This window comes from Thermobia domestica, chromosome 10 (assembly GCF_964235325.1).
Source record: "Thermobia domestica chromosome 10, izTheDome1.hap1.1, whole genome shotgun sequence".
NCBI classification, from domain to species: Eukaryota; Metazoa; Arthropoda; class Insecta; order Zygentoma; family Lepismatidae; genus Thermobia; species Thermobia domestica.
The window spans coordinates 135471703-135482559 of NC_137463.1; positions in this window are offsets into that span (position 1 = coordinate 135471703).

Here is a 10857-nt window from a genome sequence, read left to right on the forward strand (position 1 = left end):
AACTGCTACTAGCGCTTTTCACTCTTCAGGAATTTATTACGACATGTTCGGGCTTGAATTATTTCATTCGCCTCACTGTAATTATTTGTGAATGGAAATTGATTACGCTGAACATGAATATGTTTCGTTGTCGTAAAGCAAGGGCCGTAATAAATGTAGATCAGGTTCTTATTATTATATAAAACACATAAGTATTTATTCCGTGTATAGAATAATATAATACAGTAACTAAGCAACATCATAATCACTAACGCCCGCAGGATTTTTTCTAACGGGGGGGGGGGAGACCGATATAGAGTTTTTCGTTTTATTCCCTATATATATTACGTTAACAGTCATAACACTGATAACGTATATCGTCTTTCGCCGCTGTAGGCTATTAGTCAGAACACTGATCTCCAGATATGTCGAAAGAAAAAATAAATTGATATGAACAGTGATGTGATTAATTTTACTGCGCCCTGGATCGATCTACCTTCGATTTACTCATACTCCCCCAGGCCCCCTGCCCCAGGTATTTCAGCTGCTGCGTTATATATACGGTTCCATGTCAAAAGGGCCTGACAAAAGGGAAAAGACCGAAAGGCCAGAGTCAACATGGCCCGCAACAAAAGGACCCGAGTCAAAATGGCCCTGCTTCAAACGGACCCGGGTTGAAAGAGGCCCCGCTACAAAGGGGCCCGAGTCAAAATGGCCCATGTGAAAAGGACCCAGGTCGAAACGTCTCCGCAACAAAAGGGCCCAAGTCAAAAGGGCCCGAGTCAAAATGGACCATGTTTTAAAAAAGCCAGACCACAATGACTCCGTAACAAAAGTGCTCGAGTCAAAAGGTTTCCGAAACAAAAGGGCAGGAGTCAAAATTGCCCGAATCAAAACGACCCTCATCAAAAGGGTCCATGACAAAAGGGCCCGAGTAAAAAGGGACTTGCTTCAAACGAGCCCGGCTGAAAAAGAGTCCTGCTACAAAAGAACCCGAGTCAAACGGCCCAGGCTAAAAGGCCTCCGCAACAAAAGGGGCCGAATCAAAACGGCCCTCATAAAAAGAGCCCGGGTCAAAAGAGACCCACGACAAAATAACCCGAGTCAAAAGGCCCCGGGTCAAAAAGGGGCATCGCTGCAAAATGGCCCGAGTCAAACGGCTCGGCGTCAAAAGAGCCCTGTTCAAAAGGTCTCCGCAAAAATGGGCACGAGTCAAAACGCCTTTCATTAAAAGGACCCGAGTCAAAAGGGTCCCACGACAAAAGGGCTTGAGTCCCAAGCGACCTGCGTCAAACGGGCCCGGTTCAAAAGGTCTCCGCAACAAAAGGACCCGAGTCAAAAAGGGCCGAAACGAAACGCCCCTCATGAAAATGGCCAGGATAAAAAGAGTCCCGCTACAAAAGAGCCCGAGTCAAAACTTTCCCACGTCAAATGGGCCCGGGTCAAAAGATCTCCACAAGAAAAGAGCAGAAGTCAAAAGTGGCCCCTCTACAAAGGGCACGAGTCGAAATGGACCCGCGAAAAAAGGGCTTCGGACAAACTTCTTCGCAAGAAAAGGGTAGGAGTCAAAAGGGCAAGAATCGAAAGCTCCGCGTCAAAAGGGTCCCACGACAAAAGAGCCCGAGTCAAAAGAGACCTGCCTCAAATGAACCCGTGTCAAAAGGTGCCGCGTACAAGAGGGCCCGAGTCAAAATTGCCCGGGTCAAAACCTCTCCGCAATAAAAGGGTTTGAGTCAAAAAGACCCGAATCAAAACGCCCTTCATTTAAAGAGCCCGTGTCAAAAGGGTCCCACGACAAAATGACCCGAGTCAGAATGCCCCGCGTCAAACGGACCCGAATCAAAACACCCCTTATCAATAGGGCCCGAGTCAAAGGTTCCCAGTACAAAGGGGCTCGAGTCGCAAGGGCTCTGCGTCGAACGGGCCCGAGTGAAAAAATGCCCCGCTACAAAAGGACCCGAGTCAAATGGCCCCTATGAAAAGGGCCTGGGTCAAAAGATCTACGCAACAAAAGGACCCGAGTCAAAAGGGGCCGAATCAAAACGCTCCTCATGAAAAGGGCCTGGGTCAAAAGAGTACCACGACAAAAGGATCCGAGTCAAAAGGGCCCTGCGTCAAACGGGTCCGAGTCAAAAGGGGGCCCGCTACAAAATGCCCGAGTCAAAACAGCCCCGCGTCGAAAGGGCCTAGGTAAAAAGGTCTCCGCGACAAAATGGCTCTGCGTTAAAAGGGCCCGGGTTAAAAAGGATCTGCAACAAAAGGAGCCGAGTTATAAGGACGCTGCGTCAAAAGGGTCCGGATACAAAGGGTTCTGCGACAAAAGGGAAAGAGTCAACAAGAAACTTCTTCAAACGGGCCCTGATCAAAAGGAGCACCATTACAATAGGGCACGGGTCAAAACGGCCAGGCGTCAACTGGGTGCGAGTCAAAAGGGCCCTGCGTCAAAAAGGCACAAGTCAGAAAGACCCCGCGTCCAAAGGGCCCGGTAAATACGGTTCCACGTGTAAAAAGCTTGAGATCAAAGCAAGAGTGGAGATCAATCATGCAAAAGAGGATTGTGTCCCCTTAGTAAGTTGAAGTGTTTATGCAAATGAAGGAAATATATCTGTGGTTATTAATAACAAATAGGAAATTTGAATGATAATATTAGTTTTGTTTGCTTGTTGATTGTTTTGGAACAATCGCTATCCCTTAAGTCGTTCTTCATGAAAGGTTGCTTGCACTCCCGTCATAGGCGGACTGGGTGTATTAGGGGCTAGGCCGCGGTTACTGTGGAGGGAGCTCAGACTATAACACCAATTTCTAAAATAACGTACAATCAGTGGCGCAACGAGCTATGAACTCGGGGGCCCATGCCCTCTCCGAAGCAAACCTGATCTATCTTATACAGCAGCGTTGCAGACAAATTTTGGTGAAATTTCAAAATAGATCAAAGCATAAATGAATATTGAATTAAGTCAAAGCACTGTACGAAAGGAGAAATACCCAGTGAAAACCCCTACATTAATTTCTTAGAGTAATAAACGTTAGTAAAGAGTGCGTCATTTTATGCAAAAATAAAGATGTTCAAAATATTTATTATAGCGCAAATTTTAAAACTTGTAACCGTTAATAATAGGGAATTTGTGAATTGGAATTTTCATTTTAAGGTTTTTTAGCATGTTAATAATAAGGATAACTAAATTGCTTGTAATGAGGAGAATTCAAAATTTCAATTTTGTCCACATCAAATGGTGCAGCACGTCGTTTGCAGACTACTGTACTGGATATTCTTGGCCCCTCCCGAAATAAAATCCTGGTTGCGCCACTGCGTACAATCAACATCTGCGATGAGCCATCGCGTTGTGCAGTTGTAAATTGGTTGTTACTTGATAGTTTTTGCAAGCTATAATTTATCATTGGTCGGTGAAAATTTGATGACACAGCAAGCACAGAATTTCCAGAAACAAACTTTCAAGAGAATATTTTATAATTATTATTGCATTGCCACACGGGGTGTCTAAAAAGTCCCCTGACATGGATAACTCTGTTGTTATCAGAGTTACAACAAAATGTAAGAGAGGAAACCGCCTACAAATATAATGTTTTTAATAGACAGTAACTTCATTCATTTATGTTGTGGGTCCGGGTAAATGGTAACGTTGCATTTTCATGTAACATTGGGCGCATATAGAGTGTACAGCCCAAACGGCTTGTCCGATTTGAAAAATTCTTTCACTTTAGATTGAAAACATCATATTTGGAGACCGTTTCCCCGCCTATATTTTGTTGTAACTCTGATAATAAGAGAGTTACCGTATGTCACGGGACTTTTGAGACACTCTGTATAGTAGCTGAAACACTAAAAAAATAATAGCGAATAACTTTTACTATGGAATGAACAGGGCAGCTTACTAAAAATTGTAACACTAAACAACTAATAATAACTTTTGACTGTGGAATGAACACGACAGTTTTACTGAAAATGATAAACACTGCTGAACCACTAAACAACTAATAATTTTAAAAAGTTAAGATTCTTTGCAGTTCAGTTTATGAATCGCGGAGTTTCTGAATAACTTCGTTCACAGACACTAAATTTAACATGTCTCTTTCCATATTCATTAGCAAAAATGTGTCCAAATGTCTTCACACAAACTAGCTCTGAGATTTGTTTACTCTAACTTTAACTTTGAGAAGCACCTTCCACATGTCACTTGTGTGCATGGTAGAGACAACGCATGTTTGTATACAATGTATAAATTATTAAAGCAACTAGACTGACGGAAATTGGTGCAAAATTTTCCCTGCACATGACAAACAATTTTTATACAAGGTGTTTGCAGCATCATTATCACTCTTACCGTGAATCCCGTCCAAAGATGTTCCATCTTCCATAGCATGCTCAGATGCATAATCATCATCATCTTCTACGGATTCAGGGGCATCATTCTCTTCAGGATCATCAAAAACGAGAACGTTTTGTGACAGGGAAATACACGACAGAGAACTGCTGGAGCTCTTTGTATATTTTCTCCTGTTTTATATTTAGTTTTTTTTTCGGAAGAACTCTGAAAGCTCTTGCAGATACACCATTCTTCTTGATTTCTGAAAAGTCCTTAGGTTCCAGTATTTGGAATTCTTTCGGCTGCTGAAATCTATCACTGACACATGTAACAGCTGTATTCAGAATTTTCGTTGAAGTTTCTTTATTCTGAATAAATCATTTTCACTTATATTTAAGTTCTTTTCCAGTTCATCTGCACTCCTGGCATTTTCTTTTTCTTTAAGATTCTTCTGTGCAAAAAGTCTTTTTCCATTGCTATCTCTACACCAGATTGCGCAAGCTGTTGATTTATTTTCACACAAAATATTTTTGTGTTTTCGTAAAGCATTAAACAGACATCTTTTGCCTCTATTTTCTTCTGAAGCTGCTGCTGCAAATTGTCTAGAAATCTCCAGGTAGTAAGATAGTCCAATCCGTGAGACTGCAGGTATTTTGAAACAGGCTCCGTTTCCGTAAATAAGTCCTGAAACATAGAAGTCCTCATTACAGTGTTAAATTCTGCCCATTTATTCAGCAAAGTTTAGCTTAAAATTTTCATTTCGCATTAAAACTCCTGTTCTGTACATCATCACTGAGGAACAATAAAAATGAAAGAAATCTTGATGATAGACAGTCATCCTCGTCTTGGTTTCATGTTTCGTAGCGAAACTCATTAGTGTCCACTACTGCATTCAGTGCCTTGTTTCTGCTCCATCATCGTGTTGTACCAACTTGTTGAACTTTTCGTAGTCTGTCATGTCCCTCGTGGCTTGCATCAATCATTTTCTTACAAACATCCTTTCTTTTGTAGTATTCAGACAGAACATGGCACTGGTTTCAAATAAATTTGCAGCTTCAGGTATCTACTCAGTCGAATTTGTCATAACGAAATTAAGAGCATAAGCCATGCATTGGGTGTAAATGATTTCAGGATTATCCTTCTCCAGTAATGCTTTAACTCCTTAATAGCATCCACTGAAGTTAGCAGCTCCATCAAAAAAGCAACTTACAATATCATCACAAGCATCAAAACATTTTTGTCACAAAGTACTCTTTTGATTTCATTATAAGTTACTTGTCTTGTAGTGTCATTGTTTACCACTGGCGTCTCTGGCATATACAATTTGGGGAGGACATCAAAGAAAGTTATTTAAATGGTACTATCTAGCCCAACCTGTTTATTATCTTTAATTCCATTTGTTACATTTCTGCTTACCTTCACGGACCCCGTGAGGCATATGAAGAACTCTGTTACACAGCCTGAATATTATATGACAAATAAATATAATTATTATCATTTATATGTTATTCTGCCGTTAGTAAATAAATTAAATTAGAACAAAATATTGAATAATTTGTACTTCAAAATATTGGAGGGACGCGTCCCCATCGTCCCCCTGCCAGAGACGCCCAAGCTGTTTACGACAACTACTAACAGCCGCTCAAATACTTGACCGTTTATAACGCAGAGAATTACTATAGCCAGCTGATTAAGCCCTGAAACATCTTGGATAGAATCAACCATTATGTTGAAATGCCCGCTTTCTTGGCGTCTTCCACTGTTTTCTCCTGTTATTTTGTAAACTTTTTGATAGAAAATAAATTTTTAAAAATGCGTTGTTTTCCCATTTTTGAATTATCAAATATAGACCTACAAGGTGTATTAACATCCATAAAGAACCAACCAGACTGTGGTTAAATATGAACCCAGCTACAAACCAGGCACCAGTCTTCAACCTTGAAAGGGATGCAACTACCCTACATTATGAAAAAAGGTTCCAGGTCCCAACAGCTCAACATGATGAAAAACATGCCTAGGACCGCAACTGCTCAATGAAATGAAAGAAGGACCCCAACTGTCCAATATAATGAATAAAGGGCCCAGGGCTCCAACTTCTCAATGTAATGAAAGAAGGACCCAACTGTCCAATATATTGAAAGAAGGGCCCAAGGTCCCAGGTACAAACTAAATCACAGTTTCTGATAATAAAAGACCATAGTGAAAGATGGACCTAGCCACAAATCTAGTAACGAAAGGACCCTATTAAAAAAGATAACTTACTGATTGATGGAAGGGTGAAAGAGGAGTGTGTGTTGGTAGCATAATAACACTGAGCTACCGAATTATTTAGCTCTCTTTTGTTTTAGCTTTTCTTTCTCTTTCTTTCTTTATTCTTTCATTGTTTTCTTAGAGGGCCTAGGCCGCGATTGCGACCTAAGAGCCCTGGCCAGTCCGCCCCTAACTACCGTCTTTCTGAGTTTGTATTCTCGTGACATAGCTCAATCAAACTTTATCTATTGCTGACTTTTCCCTTACTTCTAGAATTCCATTTCTACTCCTGGATCAAAGTATAAAAATACATATTAGTATGAAAAATATTCTGTGGAAAACATTAGATTAATTTTGCTGTGAGAAGACATGTGGATCTGTATACAGGGTTACTGAAAAATATTGGGACAGAACAATAATAACGACATAATTGATTTAGTGCACATCATGGCAGCCATCTTGAATTCCGAATATTGTATACCACACAATATTTTTAAATAGAAAGAGGTATGTGTTGAGTTTTGATTTAGAGTTTAACGTCCCGTTCAACAGCGATGTTATATGAAAAGAGGTATGTGTGTCACATAAATTGATGCTAGAATCTTCGTACAAACTACATTCATCGTCCGTTTCAAAAGCATCGGAGTCTACATTATTTATTATTTCCATAATTTCTCCGGACGAAAATACGCCACTATCATAAGAACCACGACTTGTCGCGGTGGTATTCATTAGGGATGGCCTTTTTAAAAAATCTGATTTTCGGAAATTTCATTTCTCGTTTTTTCGTTCGTTTTTCGAAAAAAAATGTCTTTCGTTTTTCGGAAATTTTTTCGTCTTTCATTTTTCGAAAAAATTTGTTTTCCGTTTTTTCGAAAGATTTTTCGTTTTTCGAAAAAAAACGTTTTTCGTTTTTTCGAAAAGATTTTTTTTCGAAAAATTCGTTTTCCCTTTTTTGATGACTTTTCGTTTCTCGAAAAGTTTTCGGAATTCGTGGAATGATAATGTGGGAGGAAATGGGAGTACCCCGGGAAAATACACGGACACGATGTTGTCTGCCACGAACTTACTTGGTCTGGGATCAAATGCACAAGAGGTAAGCGTTCTAACACTGAGCTACCGTGCTCCTTGTATTTGGATCTAATGAAAGGTTGAATTGATTTTGAGTTTAACGTCCCGTTCAGCAGCGAGGCTATATGAGACGTGGACCTACTGATTAACGTGGACGTTCACCTCTGGTGCTTGGGGTCCCGGGTTCGATCCCAGCCTCCGCCAAGTGAACTTTGTGGTGGACAAACACCGTGCTCGTGGGTTTTCTCGGGGTTCTCCCGTTTTCTCCCACTTTCTTCATTCCACCATTTTCATTCATCTCTCATCATCACCGTCTCCTTTAGCTAACCGGCATAACCGTGGGACGTAAAACTCAAAGATTTCATTTCATTTCATTGATTAACGTGGAATCCGAACCACATGAGCTCCCGCCGGGAATCGAACGCGGGTCTAACACGGCAAAGGCGCGTACGCTAACCGCTAAGCCACGGAGGAGCTCGTTCTAATGAAAGGATAGTGTGTAGTGCTACTATTGACGAAACTCATCCAATCACGACCAAAATTAGTATGGTTATGGACTGCAATGTATTTAGTACACATGTTAAATATTATGGTGTTTGGGACTTTGGTTCCCGAGTTATTGCTAATCAAATTTGTGTTTTAAGTTAGTGATATCAAGAAATTTCACCAAGTCGCATTTGATTAAACTCAAATGATCTTGACTAAAGTTGGTAGGATCGTAAATATTGACAAGCTTGGTATGCATGGAAGCTCATATAAAATATTATGATGTGCAGACTTTTTGTTCCTGAGTTATTAGCTATCAATGTTAGGTTTGGAATCAGTGAAATCAAGAAATTTCATTAAAGCGCGAAAGATGGAACTCATCCAATTTTTACCAAACTTGGTAAGGTGGTAGATCTTGACGAGCTTAGTAACTATAAAGGTAACCAAGAAAGATCTGTCGCTTTTTCACCCAACACCTTCAAACATCGATATTTAACCTAAGACATACCTGGAAGATCAAAAATAGTCTCCTTCTGCCAACGTTTTGGAAGGCCATGTATTCCATCGCGGTAGAACTTGGTGGGCCGTGAATCGAAAAAGGTATCAAGTGCATTTTGCACCTCTACTAGGGATTTCAACTAGTGTCCTCTAAGCTGATTGTCCAAGGAATGGAACAGGTGGTAATAGGACGGTGCAATGTCCGGGGAGTATGGCGGATGCAATAGTGTTTCCCATCCAAAGTGTAGAATGGTGTCCCGGGTTATCCTAGCCACGTGGGGCTTAGCTTTGTCCTGTAAGAGGAGGACCCCTTTGCGATTCAGAAGTGCTGGCTCCAGAGTCTTTTTTTTTTTTTTTTTTTGAACACGGCTCAACTGTTGACAGTACAGAGTTGCATTGATGCTCTGACTAGCCTGTAGCAGTATTTTTTCTCAAAATACTGTTCAGAAAATTTGGACTTGAACTTAGTTAAATGAATAAATTTCATTAAAACGCGTTAATCTCATCCGATATTGGCCAAAGTTGATATGGTCATAGACTTTAACAAGTCTAGTACGTGTGCGAGCTCAGCATGAAATATTGTGATCCACAGACCCTTGGTTCTCGGTTCTTGAGGGATATAAATTAGAAATAATAATTCACAAAGGTAAACAGTAACAGGTAACAGGTAGGTTTACTATACGGATCCATAGTATAAGTAGGAGTAGCAGTAGTAGTAGGAGGAGGAGTAGGAGTAGGGGTAGTGATAGTAGTAGGAACGGATTAGAAGCCCCACAGGGGTTTGTTGGTTTCTGTTCTCGACATGAAATGGGAAAATTAAAGATTTGCTCAAATTTATCTATACATTTTACAATCTATGGATTCGTATAGTAAAACAAGTGTACCTCTCCGCGAAATAGTCCATCCGTCTCCACATACAGTGCCGCTTACAACATCAAAAACAACCAGCAAATGCAATCACTATCTGAGCTTTTGCTATTCCCCTTACCTGACTTTCAATCACTCTTCCTCATAAACTTAAATAAATTCTCCAATTGACCCGGTAAATTTCCTAAAATTAGTCCGGCGATACAGCAATTAGCCCGACATTATATTTTATAATGTAAAAAAAGACTAATAAATTACCAAATAGAAGGATGCTGTATAAACTGATCGTGATAGTATCAGGCAACTCTGTAATAAATTGACTTTTAACAATTGATTTTAACAAAATATGAAACATGAAGTGATTATATGTACTAATACTAAAGACTTCTCACTAAGATCCCCCATTCATTTATCTTATTTTCTATAACTAATTAAGTCAGTATCAAAAACAATTTGATTGCTTTCAAAAATAGGCAATTTAATACTAACAAAATACTATTGAATGGTTTATTTGTTCTAAAGATGTTTTATATACGGTAAGACAAAGAACTAAGTATCTGACTATAATAATCTCATCAAACGAGAATTCAAATTTTAAATAGGTGGGTCTTCGTTTTCGTATTAGTTTTTACTCCTACTAACTTCAGTAGAAGAATACTACTAAGATGAAATATTTTTTATTTGGTTGTTTGTTGAAGTTCAGCGTCCCTTTTCAGTATCGAGCAAGACTATACAATACGTGGACCTACATTATAAAGTGGAATCCGAACCACCATAACACGTTCAATGTTTTCCCACTCGGGACCCTGTGCATCAAAGGAGTACGCGCTAGCCACTCGACCAGTTGCAGGGTTTGAAATCTTTTCTTGGAATTATAAAATTATATATTGAAAAGAAACGTTTGTCGCTTCCTAGTACTTCTCTCGTTCTATGAGAAAGAAAGATTGTAACCAGAGATATAGTAAGTATTTATCACTTTCGGTTGCATTAAACTTAGAGATGGAAATTACCATTGTGGCATAGAATCCATATCAAAAACTGCTTCCGGTTATCGCCTTTTCTTTACTATGAAATCGGAAATGGTAGTTTCTCACTATTTTCGGTTTACATAGAGGGATAGCGATCGATATGACAATCTTCGAATCCTGGATTCATATATATAAACATATCTCATTATCTCTTATTAGTTTTGCTCTATGGTGATCACTATTGAAATTAGAAGTAGTAGTAAATCTCTACCACAGGATAAAACTTGGACATAGTCTATTGCGAAGGTACTGAATTCATGCTTCTCGCTTGCTCTATGATGATCAATACTGAAACCGGGAGTTGTGATCAGGGGCGGATCCAGGACGGACTTCTGGGGGGGGGGTTGTAATAC